Below are 18,413 nucleotides of genomic sequence, written 5' to 3' on the forward strand. Positions count from 1 at the left end.
GTCTTCTAGCTCCTGGCCGCATCTGCGGCTGCTCTTCCGCTTCTGCGGTCTCGCACCTGCGGTCCCCAATCTGCAGGTGCGGTTATGACAGGAACTCAGCAGCTTCAGCTGCAAATTCTAACTTCCAACTCCCCGATAACCATCCAAAATCATCCCGAGGCCCCCGGGACATCAACCAAAAGTGTGAAAAAGTCACATAACACTAATCAAACTTGTACCAACCCTTGGAAGACCCAAGAATGCCACGGAATCCAACCAAAACTCATATTTGGAGAACTTTGCATACAACTTCTTTTCTCTAATAGTCTGAAGCACTGTCCTCAGGTGTTTCTCATGATATTACCGTCTCCGAGAGTATACACAAATATCATCAATAAAGACAATGATGAACGAGTCAAGATATGGCCAGAACACAATGTGCATCAAATGCATGAAGGTTGTTGGGGCATTGGTCAACCCAGATGACATAACAAGGAACTCGTAATGACCATACCGAGTCCGGAAGGCAGTTTTCAAAATATCTGGCTCCCGAATCTTCAACTGATGGTAATCTGAACGTAAGTCAATCTTAGAAAATACTCATGCACCCTGTAACTGGTCAACAGATCATCAATACGAGGCAAATAATACCGGTTCTTTACTGTAACTTTGTTCAACTGGCGATAATCAATGCACATACGTATAGAACCATCCTTTTTCTTCACAAACAAGACAGGAGCACCCCAAGGTGATACACTGGGTCGAATAAAACCCTTATCAAGCAATTCCTGTAACTGATCCTTCAACTCCTTCAACTCAGGAGGGGCCATACGATACGGAGGAATGGAAATGGGCTGAGTGTTTGGCAACAAATCAATGCAGAAATCAATATCCCTATCGGGTGGCATACCCGGAAGATCAGCTGGAAAACACATCAGGGAAGTCCCGTACTATTGGGAATGAATCAACTGTAGGGGTATCAACACTAACATCTCTCACATAGGCCAGATACGCGTCACACCCCTTTTCAACCATTCACTGAGCTTTAAGGAAAGAACTAACTCTACTGGAGTGTGATATAAAATACCCCTACACTCTACTCGCGGTACGCCTGGCATAGCCAGCGTCACGGTTTTGGCGTGACAATCAAGAATAGCATAATGAGGAGACAACCAGTCCATGCCCAAAATAACATCGAAATCTACCATGTTGAGCAATAATAAATCGGCTCTGGCCTCAAAACCACTAAGAGCAACCAAACACGACCGATAAACGCGGTCTACAATAAGAGAATCCCCCACAGGAGTAGAAACCTAAACAGGGGAACTCAAAAAATCCTGAGATATGCCCAAATGCAGGATAAAATAAGAAGACACATAAGAATAAGTGGAGCCTGAATCAAATAGAACCGATGCATCTCTATGACAAACTAGGACAGTACCTGTGATGATAGAATCGGAGGTGACAACCTCAGTACGGGCAGGAAGGGCATAATATCTGGCCTGGCCTCCCCCTCTAGGGCGACCTCTACCTCCCCGACCTCCACCTCTAGCTGGCTGAGCAGGTGGGGTAGCAACTGGTGTTGGAACAATAGCCTGAGAACTCTGTAGGGCATGTTGTGGCTGAGGAGTCTGTGGAGGTGCACCCCTTCTAAGTCTGGGGTAATCCCTCACCATATGGCATGTGTCGTTACACTCAAAACAAGCTCTGGGAGGGCGTGGTGGCTGTGACTGGCTCGGGCCAGGTCTGCTAGACTGATCACTGAAAGCACCCCGTGCAGGAGGCACACTAGATACTAGAGGTGCATAATAAGGCTCCTGAGGTCTAGGAGGAGCTAGAATACTACTGGCTGCTGGAAGAGCTGAATTTACGGGGTGACTCATATAACCCCTAACATGACGAAATGCAGCTGGGGCACGAGCACCAGGATAATGGCCTGACGCTCGAGACCTCTTGGCCTCCCTCTCCTCTTTGTACCGAGCATGTATGCCCTCCACTCTCCTAGGAATGCTCACCACCTGCTGATAAGAAATATCCATCTCTAACTCACGAGCCATGCTAGACCTAATGCAGGGAATGAGCCCCTCAATAAACTGGCGAACTCTCTCACGAACTGTAGCAACCAAGGCTGGTGCATGCCTAGCCAAGTCAGTGAAGCGGACAACATACTCTGAAATAGTCATAATGCCCTGGCGCAAATGCTCAAACTCTGTGCGTCATGCGTCCCTGACGCTTTGAGGGACAAACTCTCTCAAGAACATATCCAAAAACCGAGTCCAAGTAAGGGATGCTACCTCAGCTAGACTATTCAACTCAAAAGTACGCCATCACTGGTAGGCTTCTCCTCGAAGCTGGAAGGCAGTGAAAGAAACCCCACTCAATCCTGATATACCCATAATGCAGAAATCCCAGGGCATCATATGATGCTAAACCACTTAATACAGGAGGCTTATACTTCTTGAACCTCTTAAGCCTCTGCTGCTCATCCTCTGAAGCCGATGCCCTGTCCTCGGGCTGAACTGAGGCCACAGGCGGTACCGGTATAACCTCTGGGATCTGATCAACCTAGACCCGTTGCGTAGAGTGCAGGCGGCGGGAGTCTGTGCTCCTCCCCCCGCCAGGGATGTGGCTACAGCAAGGGGAATCAACCCTGCCTGAGCTAGAGTGGTGTACATGCTCACCAACTGTGCAAGAGTCTCCTGGAGAGCTGGAATAGTAGTAGTAGTAGGCGTATTAGGTGCCTGGACTTTGGCTAGAGCTGCTGGTGGCTCCTTTGTGGTAGCTCACGCGGGTGCTCTGGCTGCACCACGGGCGCGTCCTCGGCCTCTACCCCGACCCTGACCTCTGACAGCTCTAATAGGGGGCATGAGTGCCTGGTCATCTCCGGTAGCACGTGTCCACACTATCTGTGAGAGAATAGAAGACAGAAATTTAGAATTGTGATACCAAAATATCGCACGACAAGGAAATCAAATGAAGTGGAATTTTCCTAACAGTTACATAGCCTCTCGTAGATAAGTACAGATGTCTCCGTACCAATCCGCGAGAGTCTAATAAACCGACTTATGATTCATGACTCCTCTGAACCTAGAGCTTTGATACCAACTTGTCACGACCCATGTTCGCCCTCCGTGAACTGTCGTGACGGGACCTAGTCTCTACGACTAGGTAAGCCTAACAATTTGCGGAAAAGAAAATGAAAGATAAAACTAGCCAAAAACTACGGATAAAACATAATAAAACGTTTAAGATGCCGCTCGACATGTACAAATATAAACTCTCAAACTGAAACAACTCCCAAAACCCGGAATCTCATGAAATCACAAGCTGTGGAATAACTACAAAGTGTTCTAACTCCAGAATATCTAAACAAAAGTAAATACAGGAGAGCTAAAGCTAGAAGTGAGAATAGAGAGGGACTCCTCGGTTTGCGGACGCGGCAGATATACCACGAAGTCTCTGAAGATCGCCTCGCCTCACTGTGAGTATGGCTGAGCCGACGAACCTGGATCTTCACACGAAAAACATGTGCAGGGAAGGGCATGAGTACACCACAATAGTACTTAGTAAGTGCCAAGCCTAACCTCGGTCGAGTAGTGACGAGGAAGGTCAGGGCCATACTGATTATAGATGAAAAACAAGGTAAAACAGTATAGAATAGACAACATAATAAAAATGCTAACAGTCTATAATGAATAAAATCACAGAAAGAATCTAATTTAGTACATAGAAATAACAACAGTGGATATCTCGGGATATCATCCCGTAGTCCCAAACGTAAATGTCCAGAGGATCTCCCGGGATATCGTCCCGCTGTCCGAACCATAAATATGCAGAGAAAACTCCCCGAATATCAATTCGTAGTCCCAAAGTAAATATCCAGTACAGGGGATCTATCGGGTGCTGTCCTAGAGTCCCAAATATAAATGTGCAGGGGGATCTATCAGAATACCGATCCGTAGTCCCAAAGTAAATATGCAGGGGATCTCTTGAGATATCGTCCCGTAGTCCCAAAGTAAATCACACAACAGTCTCAGAAGAATTTACGGTTCTATTCTAGAATTTAAGCAGGAAATTCTACTCTAACATGCTGCACGGAGTACAAGTAGGCAATTAAAGCAGGTAAGACAGTTAAATCACATAAGCCTGCTTTTCCTAAACTAAGCAAGAGGCTTCAAGTACAAATATTGCTCAATTATAAGAAAATATAGGTATTAACTTAATGAAAACGCGATTTCAACAATTAACACGTGTACGCACTCATCACCACACGTACACGGTACTCACATAACACAACACCAAATTCTAAGGGGAGTTCCCTCACACAAGTTTAGGTAAGCCACTTACCTCGAACCAGCTCACTCAACTCGAAATCACATTCTTGCCACAAGTATCCTACTCTAAATGGCCCAAATATATTCAAAGTAATTGCATAATATATATATATATATATATATATATATATATATATATATATATATATATAACTTTAAATAACTAATTTAACTAATTAATTCGAAGCTAACACGCAAAATTCAGAAAATTGCCCAAAACGTCCCCCGGGCCCACATCTCGGAATCAGATAAAATTCACAAAACTAGAATCCTTACACTCTCACGAGTTCATACATACCAAATACATCAAATCCGACCACAAACGACCCCTCAAATCCCTAAATCAAAGTCTCCAATTTCAAACCCCAAACCCCCAATTTTTAACCACTAATTTCCATAAATTTCTTGTCTAATCATTAGAATATCACCATAGAAACGATTTTTGGTTCCAAAAATCTTACCTCCACAAAGTTCTCTTGGATTCCCTCTTCAAAATCCCCCAAAAAGCTCCCAATCCGACTTAACAATGGTGAAATAAAACTGAAAATCGCAAAGGAAGTCTTATATAGGTTCTGGCCAAGGGATTCCGCAACTGCGGCCCTTTTACCGCTTCTGCAGTACTACTTCTGCGGTCTAGCCAACCGCATCTGCGATTTACACTTAAAGTCTTGGGACCGCACATGCGCCTTACCTACCGCACTTGCGGTCTCGCAAGTGTGTACAACCTTCCGTACCTACGACTTCTGATCTTCTAGCTCCTGGCCGCATCTGCGGCTGCTCTTCCGCTTCTGCGATCTCGCACCTGCGGTTCCCAATCTGCAGGTGCAGTTATGATAGGAACTCAGCAGCTTCAGCTGCAAATTCTAACTACCAACTTCTCGATTATCATCCGAAATCATCCCGAGGCCCCCGGGACCTCAACCAAAAGTACGAATAAGTCACATAACACTATTCAAACTTGTACCAACCCTCAGAACACCAATTCCCCTTCGGATTCAAGCCTAAGAATTCCAAAACTTCCAAATTCCGCTTTTGGTCAAAAAGTCTATCAAACCTCGTCCGAATAACCTAAAATTTTGCACACACGTCCCAAATGACACCACGGGCCTACTCAACTTTTTGAAATTTCATTCCGACCCTATATCAAAATCTCACTCTTCAAAAAATTAACTTTCGGCATTTCAAGCCTAAATAAGCTACAGACCTCCAAACACAATCCGAACATGCCCCTAAGCCCGAAATCACCCAACGGAGCTAACGGAACCAACAGAATTCCATTCCAAGGCCGTCTTCACATTGCTCTGACTACGGTCCATATTGTAAAGCTTAAACTCTCATTTAGGGACTAAGTGTCCCAAAAAACTTCGAAACTCCAAACGAATCCTCCCGGCAACTAAAATAGTAGAAAATAATACGGGGAAAGCAGTTAATAGGGGATCGGAGTGTTAATTCTTAAAATGACCGGCTGAGTCATTACAGAACTGAAGTATATTTTGTCAACTAGAATTGTACGCCCGTGCTGAGCACGGGCCCAACATCCTGTGCATATTGAATGTTTTAGGAACACTTTGAGAAAAACTTGAGAGAATAACATATCAGGAACAAATAATATGGAGAAATTCGGAGTGTAAGAGCACAAGTTTGAATGCAGACGTGAATGTTCATACAATATCATATTTATTGTATAAGAAGAGAAGTTTAGAGTATAATTGTTGAACAACACTAATTTTCTCTTGTGAACTGTACTTATTAAATACTATTCAAAATTCCACTACTCATTCCAAGAATTCAGCAAATCAAAAGACTTACAAAGTTAAACTATATATCCAAGGGATTATAAGCTATTAACTTCTGTTTCTTTTAATTCTTTCTCTGACAAACATCAGAAGCTTTTTTCAGACAGTGCACCAAAGCCACCTATAGAGTTGCTTTCATGCTCCGTCAGCATTGAACGTCAACTTTCCTGCCATATGATTTAAAATCAAATAAGTTTTCTAGAAATGTCTCCCATGACCTATAAAGGTGTTTAAAATTTCATAAGAATTGAGGCACGCTCCAGATATTAGAACTTCCAAATGTCAAATTAAAGAGGAGAAGGTAATTGGATAATAACATTACTCCCTTTAAAATAGAGAAACCCACTTTAGGAGTAGTGTCATTCCAAATGATGCCACCATATTCTAGATCTCTTAGCCATCTCAGAGTCAAGAAGTAGGTGATTTACTGTTTTCTCCTTTTTTTCACACATGAAATGGCAGAGTTGCTCCATATGATACTACAACTGAAGAAAGCTCAAAAATGACAATTTTTCTTTGTCCATTCTACAAACATTAATATTTTTCAAAGTACAGCAAAGAAAAAAATACTCTATAAACACCAAAAAGTCATCAAAATATTGCCACGATTTGTTAAAAGCAATCATTGTTATACTCATGAGACAGCAAAAGACAAAGTTCATTGAACTATTCTAAGAAACCTCAAGTACATCCTTGAGATATGAGTATGAGAAAAAGTTAAGCTCGAAATAACATATAGAAAACGTAAAAAGGCAATTTACAGAATGTACAAGACGAAGAGACTTTGGACAACTATATCGCATATGGTCACCAGCTATGTTAGCTAAGCTTCTCTTTATTCTATTACCACCTTCACTGTACATAAATACAAACCAAAAGTTAAATATGATGGTATGGAAGGAATCTCCCAATTAAATAAACTTGTAAAAGAAATTTGATGGTCCCATATTTTTCATTAACGCTTAAGTGACAGGAGGCAAATTCTTGCCTTTGTAGCCTGGAAAATCAATCTGGAAGAAGCTTAACGCAAATGAATCACTGACTTCAAGACGAAGAACATATTAATAATAAAATCATAGAAAAACACCATCACCTCAAATGAAAAATAGGGAGAAATATATTTCACATAGAAAGTATATTGGTAACAGTAATGTATAAGAAATTAAAAGAAGTTCAAGCTTGTAAAATTCCAATTCCAAAGGAAAAATAATAAGGCTGATGCGAGTTTTGTGTCATTCGTACTTTTTAAAGTATTTTCCGTATCAATATGCTCCTCAAGTTTTCTCAAATGAATTATTTAAATTTATAAGAATAAAAATGGGACTAATAACGGTAGTGGAAAAAGCCACACCTGATGATTCATGCACTCTTACTATTATGCAATTTCAATGAAAAAAATAGTAACAAAGCAAAAAAATAAAATATATCAATAACATGTAACTGAAAATCATACATTGCAGCTTTAGTGTGAACGACGGTAACACCAAATGGTGACCTTAAGTCTTGAATAATGGCCCCAAAATGATCAAAGTAAGATAAATTTGGCCTTCTTCTGGAAGATCCCTTGCTCAGTCGCTTCCAGAGATTTCACTATGTACAGCCAAAATAGGAGGAGGACACATCGATATACTCCCAATAAAGTGACTTAGACATATCATCAAATACCATGGCTGCAAGGTCCACATAAAAATTATAGTTACTTCTGATACCTTTAATTTTTGGTAATAAAGACAAAATACATCAAAGAGACAATGCATATGTAAATCAGGTACGATTACTAAAATGTGATAGAAATTAGCTAAAAACTATATTCAAAAGAATTATCAATAGCAATACCGCAAGACCGTGAAAACTGAACCAGTGCTTATAGGAGTCGTCCTAAATCTTGGAGGTACAATCCACAAGTGTGTGCAGACCAATTTTTCGAAAATAGCATATAGCAACTCTTTTTCTGAGAGAAAAGTAACAGAAACAAAAATCAGAAATAGAGGAGAAGTGTAGGCCAGATGTCCCAAAAGGTAGACATGTGTGGTCCCAAGGAAGAGAAATATATGATTGCAACTAAATTAGAATCGCTTGTCCCCACCAAAAGATAAATAAATTCAATCACCAATGACAAAGGTCCAAATCCATAGTACAATCTCGATTACTATGTGTACAATAATTTAGTACAGTGTTCGTACACCCTGCTCTCACTTATATATATATATATATATATATATATATATATATATATATATATATATATATATATATTAAGTATTTCATCAATCTCAATTTTTTATTTATCAAAGCCAAACCTGATTAATCAAGATGTGTGCATTTAACCAAACAAATATGAACATATATGATTGGATTTATGCGTTTCTCTCCAAGCTACGTTTTTGTTCCTCCTGTAACTTACTGCTTCATTGCTGAAAAGAGAAACTCAAACATGGGGCTGAAGCACTTTAATGCTTCCAAGGCTTGTTGGTACATGAAAATTGTTAACATGTGATAGTTTATATAACCAAACAAATATGAACATATATGATTGGATTTATGCGTTTCTCTCCAAGCTACGTTTTTGTTCCTCCTGTAACTTACTGCTTCATTGCTGAAAAGAGAAACTCAAACATGGGGCTGAAGCACTTTAATGCTTCCAAGGCTTGTTGGTACATGAAAATTGTTAACATGTGATAGTTTATATGAGTCCACCAACTGTATAGAGACCTGGTCCTATATCAATTCCCTCAGTGCTAACTACTGAAACAGTATGTAAATAAGACACAAAATTTTTATGTGGAAAAATTCCAACTCAAAGGGACACCATGACCTACACTGGTAGGATTTCAACTTTACTAACTTGTAACTACACTATTACAAGCCATTTTGTAATAACTCTATTATAAAGACTTCAATCACTCTAACTTGTAATACACTTATCACAAGCCACTTTGTCACTCACTAGTTACAAAGACTTCAACCTATGACTAACTCTAGTCACAACACAAACTCAGATGGTTTATGATTTTGAGTTTCCTAAAACAAAGCTTCTAAGAAAGCAAGATAAGAGTTACAAGGTAGTGGAGTTGTCTCTTGTTCTTGACACACTTGTGACTTCAATGCTGGATGAGATCTTCAATGCTTGAGAGAATATCACTAAATGCTCAAGTGAATATCTTATACCTTACACAATGTTATTATACTTCAAAAGACATCCCAATGATGATGTCTATTCTTGATTGGTACACGCCTCTTCCCAATGGAAAGTGAGTGCTGCACTGTAGCGTGCACAGTTGCAGGCAGTCACTTTCTATAGTTGCTTTCCAACTGTAGAGTTGACTTATACTTCTGTCAGGGAAACACCAAGGGATCAGGTCCCTAAACTGGTTCTTGTGAATCCAAAGGCACACTACCCAGATTATCTTGAGTCCATTGTTGAATGATTGTACCAGGCATATATCAGGTCCTTTATCTGGTTCTATACAGAAAGTTTGTTAGATCATTAAAATATAGACTAAGAGACCTTAAGCCCATCAATTTCCTCCTTTTTGACGATGACAAACTTTTAACATTGATGACTATTTATAGAGCTTAACTTAACCAGATAAAGTACTAGAAATCTCATGTGTTCCCCCTGACTCTATGCTTCCCCCTTAATCACCTGCTTCAATATTTTAAGTTAACCAAATCCTCCCTCTTTTGACATCATTGAAAAGGCACAATCAGGAAAAAAGGTATAAAGAAGTCTAACACAGCTAACTCATGCCACATATGTGCACACAACATGATAAAAAAGAGAAGCAAAAGGAAAACAAGCATTGTACTAGCAAAAGAAGAGTTGTTTCATTGATAATAAATTGGACTGTTTCAAACGGGAGCAGTAACAGTGAAATTCAACATGCCATAAAAAAAACAAAAAGAAAACAACAGCCACAAAACATCAGAATATAAGACAGCTGGTCACTGAGAGGATCCTAGGGGCATTAGAAGAGGAAGGCTTGGATGAGGAGGCATCAATGGTTTTGAGAACCAGGTGCATTGGGGAATTTGCGGACAGTTGTTCCTCAAGCAGTTTCTCCCGCAGGTTCTCCACCTGTTGCCTAAGCTCAACATTCTCCTTAGTCAAGCGAGCAACTTCTTCATAGGAAGAATTAACAGAACCAGATGCCCCAACAGCTTGACTGAGTTGAGTTTACAGTATGGCATTCTGAGCCCTCAACCTTCTGATTTCTTCGGTAGCAACATTCTGAGCATTTATCAGCTGAGAAATTATCAAAGTGCTTCCCCCAATATTTTCTACACACTCACACTTTTCCAGAGTTGTTTTGGAGAAGGTTTTTTTGCGGGTGCCTACTTTTGGATTGGCAAAAGATACCTGGTAAAACTGGAACACCCGAGTAAGGAGAAATCCGTATGGAAGCCCATGATTTCCATCTTGAAAGTTCGCCACTTTTTTCATGTGTGCTATCATAATTCCGGGCAGATATATCGGTGTGAACTCATCAAGAGCCTCCATTAAGACCAGATCAGCCTTGGAAGCGATAGACCTTCTCTAAATACTAGGTAAAAGAACCTTATTGACCAGTTCAAAGAGAAGTTGATACACCGGAAGTAGTGCCTTTTATGCACCCAATCTCCCTACTGGATAGCCTGCTCTTTCACAATGGCTCTCCTAAAGTTAGCTCTACCAGCACCCTTTACTAAGGACATCTCTTCACATGGAACTTGGAGAGCTTTTACCAATGCTGAAGCGTTAAGCACAATGTCAACTCCATTTACCAACACGCATATATGATCCCCTTCAATAGTGAAGAGAGTTTCATAAAGGTTTTGCACCTCATCTTCATATACCTTAGGCACATCCTCCTTAAACAAGTGACCCCATTGCTGGAATTGCACCATCTCTAGACCTTGCCTCATGCCTGCCATCTCCGAGATTGCCGGGTCAAACATGCGACCCCACAAGACTTTCTAGGTTCTCAATCTCTCCTGCCCAAGTCCACTGTCACTTGGAATGGTCTTCATTGAACCAAGTCCTCCCACAGTTTCCCGCTTTCATTTTTTAGATATTTCAACAGACTTCCCTTTCCTGCTTGCAACAACCACAATACACCTTCAGGCAAATCTTTCTCAACCACAACCTTCTTAGATTTACCACCACTCTTCATAGATGTTCTACTTTGGTTTTCCACAGCTTCCTCTGAAGCTTCAACCACAAACTTTTGGACTTTTATAGATCTTTTCACTAAGGAACTAGGTTCCTCCACAACATCTTCATCAACCTCAACCACTGGAATGTTTTTGTCAGCCACAACTTCCCCTGTTTCATCAACCTCTTCTTCTTTTTCTTAATACTCCACTTACTTTTCTGCAAGGTAGACTCAAATTCCTCTTTCTTCTGCAACCTGGTAGTGGGTTGCTTGGAGGAAGACTCAGGATTAACTGCTGGTTTGTGTATCTTAAAACGGGCACTGAGAACCATGTCATCTTCATCAAAAGGCACCACAATAGGAGGAGTGGACTCCAAGGGCTTAGTATAGAAGATGGGCTCCTGGTTTGTTTTGGCTGAAGAAGAATCAGGTTCTCCAACAGGTTTTGCTGTGACTGTGTCATGAACCGAAGACTCAAAAAGCACCATAGTCCTTTAATCCCCTAAGAATGAAGTTTCTTCCCCCTAAGACTCAGGCAGAGGGGAGGCTCCTTCATTCATAAGACTCTCAGCAGCGATAGCCATGATATTTTACGCTACTTCCTTTTCTAGTGACTCTCTATGGGAGACACTGAGTCTAGAAAGGAGGAGTTCAAGTACTGATCGGGATCTTTCTCAGAGACCTCTAACACCTGAGAGGTAGCACTCTCCAGGTGTTCTTTCGTTTGATCAGAAGAAGGAGGAGATGGAAGTGAGGCAGGTTTTGACGGAGGAGTAAGGGCGACCAGAGATGAAGAGGAAACTGGTGTGGGGACAATATTATCAGGGATAGTGGAGAAGTGGATTTCTAGTGGTGATGTTAAGGAAGGTGGAGATATGGGAGTGGTGTTGATGATAGGAGAGGGAGAAAATTATTCGTTGGCCATTGTGAGAGAGGATTTAGAGGGTTCTGAAAGAAATTACAGAGATGCAATGGGAGAGAATGGTTCAGAACTGTTGGGAGTATGAGGGTTTTATGGAAGGAAGAGCTAATAATGAGAGGGGAGAGGAACACGTTCTAAAATTTTTCGAAATGACGGTAGGTTTGTGGGAGTACATAACGTGCAGAGGAAGTGAAAGGATTTGAGAGATACGACATGATATACAGACTCTAAAAAGTCGGATAATGAGGCAGTTGCATTAATTTTGTTGTCTTTTGAAAAAGCCTGAGAAAAACACATTACTACTGACTTGTGGTATATGAACAAGGTTCCTGACCTGTTTTTGTAAAAGGATTTTGCAACTCTCTTTCGCAGCTCAACACTGTACCTTTAGTTTCTATAATCATTATGTGTGTTTACTTGCAATGATATAGATGTGAGTTAGGCCTGGTCAGAAAATACTTTAGCTAATTTTACCTGAGTATGACTTTCATAGCCATATGAGCATAACCAAGTTCTCAATTAGGTTTAATTAACCCCAGTGCCATCCTATTTCTCTCAAAGTGTTCCCTGCTCAGAGCTTGGTGAAGATATCTTCAATTTGATCTTTCGTGCGGCAAAATCTCATACAAATAAGTCCCTTCTCTACATTGTCTTTGAGAAAATGGTGTGTGACATCAATGTGCTTGGTTCTCTTATGTTGAACCGGGTTCTTTACCATATTAAGAGCACTGGTGTTGTCACATAGAAGTGGTACACAATCAATGTACATGTTAAAGTCTTCCAATTGTTGCTTGATCCACAGTAATTGAGCACAGCATGAGGCAGTTGCAACATATTCTGCTTCAGTTGTCGAGAGAGCCACTAAGTTTTGTTTCCTTGTACCCCATGAGATTAGATATGATCCAAGGAAATGAGCCATTCTAGATGTGCTTTTACTGTCCACCAGATAGCCTGCATAATCAGCGTCAGTATAACCAATAAGGTTGAAATTGTCACCTGAAGGATAATATAGAACCAAGTCATGTATGCCCTTAAGATATCTTAGACTTCTCTTAGCAGCCTTTAGATGAGATTCCTTAGGATTTGATTGAAACCTTGCACATAATCCCACACTAAATACAATGTCTGGCCTGCTGGCAATGAGGTAGAGGAGAGATCCAATGATTCCCTAATGCATTATTTGATTTATAGATGATCCAGAATCATCCATGTCTAGCATAGTAGCAGTAGCAATAGGGGTATTGATCACCTTTGATGCTTCCATATCAAATCTTTTTAGAAGTTCTTTGATGTATTTTTGCTAACTGATACACGTTCCCTTTATGGACTGCTTCACTCGAAGACCCGGGAAGAAGTTCAGTTCCCCCATCATACTCATTTCAAACTCACTTCCCATGAGTTTAGCAAATTCTTCACATGATGAGTCTGTTGTAGCCCTAAATATGATGTCATCTACATAAACCTGAACAATGAGAAGGTTCCTTCCCCGTTTTTCAAGAACAATGTATTGTCAATCTTTCCTCTTGTGAAACCATTTTCCAAGAGAAACTTGGATAGCCTCTCATACCAGGATCTAGGGGCCTGCTCCAATTCGTACAGTGCCTAATCCAATTTGAATACATGTTCGCAATGTAGATGACATTCAAAACCTGGAGGTTGCTTGACATAGACTTCTTCCTTAAGAAAACCATTCAGAAAAGCACTCTTCACATCCATTTGGAATAAGGTGAATTCCATATGTCATGCAAAGGCAATAAGGATCCTAATAGCTTCCATGCGAGCAACTGGGGCAAAAGTCTCATCACAATCGATCCCTTCCTCCTGATTGTATCCTTGGACAACAAGCCTTGCTTTGTTCCTTGTAGTATTTCCATGTTCATCCAGCTTATTCCTGAATACCCACTTGGTCCCTATGATGGTTCTGTCTGAGGGTCTAGGTACCAGGTGTCATACCTTGTTTCTTTCAAATTGATGTAGTTCCTCTTGCATTGACGTAATCTAGTCTGCATCTTTCAAGGCTTCCTTAATATTTTTGGGTTCTATATGGGATAAAAATGCTGAAAAGGCTATGGAATTTCTGGTTTTTGATCTTGTCTAAACTCCAGAATCAAGGGGGTGATTATATCATCAAGTGGATGGGAGCTTTTGGGTTTCCAATTTGGGACTGAAGTTTGATTGGTAGAGGAACTGGGCAAATTGGATGGATTTCCCTGCACTCCTCGTTCTGCTACCTGTGGAGTGCCTTGTACTGCATCTCCAACTCTTTCTTCAGCTTCAGTGGTATTAATTAGAGTACCAGGTTCCTCTTGAGAAGTTGAAGAGGATGTTACATTTTCTTCACCTGCCTCCTTCATCTATCTCATCATATCAGCCTTGCCAATTGAAACATCAGATATTTCCCCAGGAACCAAAAGTGGTTCATTGTCTTGATCATCACTGTTTCCTTCCTTTCTAGAAGAGGGAGTCTCGGTAAAGATCACATGAACACTTTCTTCCACACATTGTGTCCTTTTGTTATAGACTTTGTAGGCTTTGCTTTGAGAGGAATATTACAGAAAAATTCCTTCATAACTTTTTGCATCTAACTTCCCAAGCTGGTCCTTCTGGTTGTTTAGAACATAACATTTGCAACCAAAGGTTCTCAGATGAATTATCTTTGGTTTTCTTCCATTGAGTAGCTCATAAGGTATTTTGTTCAGGAGGGACCTGATCATGCACCTCTTCACCAAGTAGCATGCAGTATTTATTACCTCTGCCCATAATTTTTTGGCAATTCCACTTTCAATAAGCATTGTTCATGCCATGTCTTCCAGAGTTCTGTTCTTTCTTTCAAAAACACCATTTTGCTGTGGAGTCCTTGGGACTGAGAAGTTGTGAGTAATCCCATTTTCATTGCAAAACTCATCAAATTTAGCATTGTCGAATTCTGTCCCATGGTCATATCTGATGCAGCTTGCTTTCAATTCCATCTTTACTTGGATTTTCTTGACAAAAGCCACAAATACCTCGAAGATCTCATATTTTGTTCTGAGAAATAGTATCCAAGTGAATCTTGAATAGTCGTCCACAATCACAAAAATATACTTCTTTCCACCTCTACTTGGTATTCTCATAGGACCACACAAATTCATATGAAGGAGTTTTAGTGGTTTTGATGTGCTAACATCCTTCTTTGGCTTAAAGGATGATTTCACATGTTTTCCTCTAACACATGCATCACACACTCTGTGCTCCTTGAACTTTGAATTTGGCAGACTACAAACCAGGTCCTTCTGTATCAATTTATTCAGAAGTGAGAAGCTTGCATGCCCCAATCTTCTATGCCACAGTTCTGCATCATTATCCACTGCCTTCAAGCAACTCATATCACCAGCTTGCAGGGATTAAAAATTATCAACATAGATGTTGTTGTATCTTTTGGCTACTAGAACCACTTCACCAGTTACAAGATTAGTAACTGTGCACACTTTAGATAAGAACTCTACTTTGTTCCCTTTGTCACAAATTTGAGAGACACTCAAGAGACTGTACTTCAGGCCATCCACATAGTACACGTTCTCAATTGAGGGTGAAAGAGACTTTCCAACCTTTCCGACACCGAGAATGTACCCTTTTTTCCATTTCTAAAGGATACATTCCCTCCCTGCAGGGCTTTCAATGAGAGAAAATCCATGGTGTTTCCAGCCATGTGCTTTGAGCATCCACTATCCATGATCCATTGCAGTCCGTTTCCTCTCACTGTTCCCTGCACATATAGATAATGGGTTAGATCTAGGAACCCAAACTAGTTTAGGTCTCTTGTAATGAGGAAAAGGGTGGATAAGAGCTTTTCTAGTCCATGTAGGCAATATGCGATTTTGCGAGTGGTACCTGGTCCCCCTTTAGTAATAACCTTTTCAGCAAATACTTTGTTTTTTTGAACAGATTGAACCCTAGCTTGACAATTTTATTTGAAGTGCCCATTGTTCCCACAGTGGGTACAAAGCCAGTTATCAGGAATAGTGACATACTTGTTATGAGGGTTGTAGGAAATTTTCTCCTTTTGGAACCCGATTCCCTGCCTGTTTCCACTATCGTTGAAGTACATGGCAGTGGCAGTATCTGAGGACCAGGTCCACTTAAGAGATTTATCAAGATCAATTTTTACTTTCTCCAATTCAGCTTGAAGTTTCCTATTTTTCTCGAGTTCACTACATAGACTAGTTTTCACATTATTTAATTCCTTTTCAAGCTTGATGTGTGTCTCACTAGCTACTTCCTTCCCTTTCTCAATACTTACATGCCTATATTCTGAATTGAGTCCCTCAATTGTTTCCTCTAGGTCTATGATTACCTCTAAAAAGTCATTCCTTTCTTGCTCAGTAGCTGCAATTTTCTCTACTAGAGTATTCTTTTCTTTGCTAAGCTTCTCTATGGTTTCCTTCAAGTCAACAACCACTACCATCAAATCATCTCTCTCATTTTCTACACTATTTATTTTTCTAGTTTGTTAGTTTATATGAGTCCACCAAACAGTAGAGTACCTAGTCCTCTATGAGTTTTTACTGAGAATGCTAATGACACAGTAAGTAAATAAGACACGGAATTTTTACGTGAAAAAATTCCAACTCAAGGGGACAAAAACCACGAGCTACACTTGTAGACTTTTAACTTCACTAACTTGCAAACACGTATTACAAGCCACTTTGTAATGACTTCATTACAAAGACTTCAATTCAACTAACTTGCGATACTCTTACCACAAGCCACTTTGTCACTCTCTAGTTACAAAGGCTTTAACTTATGACTAACTCTAGTCACAACACAAACTCAGAGAGTTTATGGTTTTTACGAGAGGGTTCCTAATCAACGCTTCTAGCTAAGCAATTTAGGAGTTACAATAAGAAAAATCACAAAGTTACAACTCAACTAAGGACAACAAAATACTAGATTAGGAACTGGTTCGTAGTAGCGTTTAACTTTGTTCTTCAAGCTCTTGAGAATGAAGTTCACTATTTTGCAGAAGGCTTGAATGAATTCTCAAGTGTTTTAGTGATGTTTTGATATAAACTCCTTGTTAATACACCTTGATGACATCTGTTGAATGATGTAAGCACTTTAGTTGGTCAAAGGATAAGTGACCACTGGAAACAGTGCAGGCAGTCACGTCGCTTCCAACTGTGTCCAATTGACCTCGTACTGCTATGAGGGAACCACAAGGGTATCAGGTCCTTGTTTGGTTCTCTATATCCTAAAGCTATAGTAGTTCATATTTAGCTAGAATCCGTTAACTTGAAATGTAGCCCAAGTGTGTCAGGTTCCCTATCTGGTCCTTGACAGTAAGTTTGTTAGATCATCAAAACATAAGGCAAAGATATTGAAAACCCATCAATTTCTCCTTTTTTTATGATGACAAACTTAGACATTGATAACATGTATTTAGAGAACCAGATAAAGTAACAGCAGCTCACAAGTTCCCCTGACTTTATGCCTTCCCCCTTAATCAGATCCTTGATTCAAATTATACTCTCAAATTTTATCATTTTATCTACAACTTTTTGCATCATTAAAACAACACAAGCAGTCAAACAACATAAAGAAGTCTAGCCGAATGAACTCATGCCACATATGTACACACAACATGATAGAGAATAGAATCATAAAATTCAAGCAATGAGATAATAAAAGAGGATAGATTTTATATAGATAAAAATATATACCTTTTCTTAAAAAGCAAAGGAAAAATTGGACTGTTAAAGACGGGAGCAATACTGTTACATCCCAACCACATCAAAAAAAAGAAACAAAACATCTGCCATAAAAAAACTTAAAAGAACATTCTAGAAACTGGTCACTGAAGGGGTACTTAGGGGGCACTAGGAGTAGAGGGCTTGGAGGTTGCAGCAAGAGTTTGGAGAACTTGGTCTATTCGGGCATTGACCAACTTTTGCTCATTGAGCAATTCTGCTTTCAGGTTCTTCACTTGCGCCCTGAGATCAACATTCTCTTTTGTCAAACGAGCCACTTCATCATTTGACGCCAGAACCCTTTGGGCTTGCTAACCTTCCAAGATAGCATTCTTATCCTTCAACTGATGAATCTCCTTAGTTGCACTATTTTGAGCATTAATGAGCTGTGAGACGGTTGATGTACTGCCTACCCCCCATTCTTTTTATGCACTCGCATTCTTCCAACATTATCTATGAAAAAGTCTGCTTCTTGGTTCCTACCTTGCCTTGACCCAGCGATACCTTGAAGAACTTAAACA

At 40.2% G+C, this 18,413-nt stretch overlaps 1 long non-coding RNA gene across 1 annotated transcript; it reads right to left on the reverse strand.

Annotated features, from left to right (window-relative positions):
* Positions 1 to 6,087: 6,087 nt before the first annotated feature.
* On the reverse strand, positions 6,088 to 8,132 carry LOC104221864 (uncharacterized). The gene is made up of 3 exons (XR_011401171.1): positions 7,946 to 8,132; positions 7,563 to 7,779; positions 6,088 to 6,276 (listed from the first exon to the last, which is right to left on the reverse strand). It is a non-coding gene; the product is annotated as an uncharacterized lncRNA (long non-coding RNA).
* Positions 8,133 to 18,413: the final 10,281 nt, after the last annotated feature.

This window comes from Nicotiana sylvestris, chromosome 7, assembly GCF_000393655.2.
Source record: "Nicotiana sylvestris chromosome 7, ASM39365v2, whole genome shotgun sequence".
NCBI lineage: Eukaryota > Viridiplantae > Streptophyta > Magnoliopsida > Solanales > Solanaceae > Nicotiana > Nicotiana sylvestris.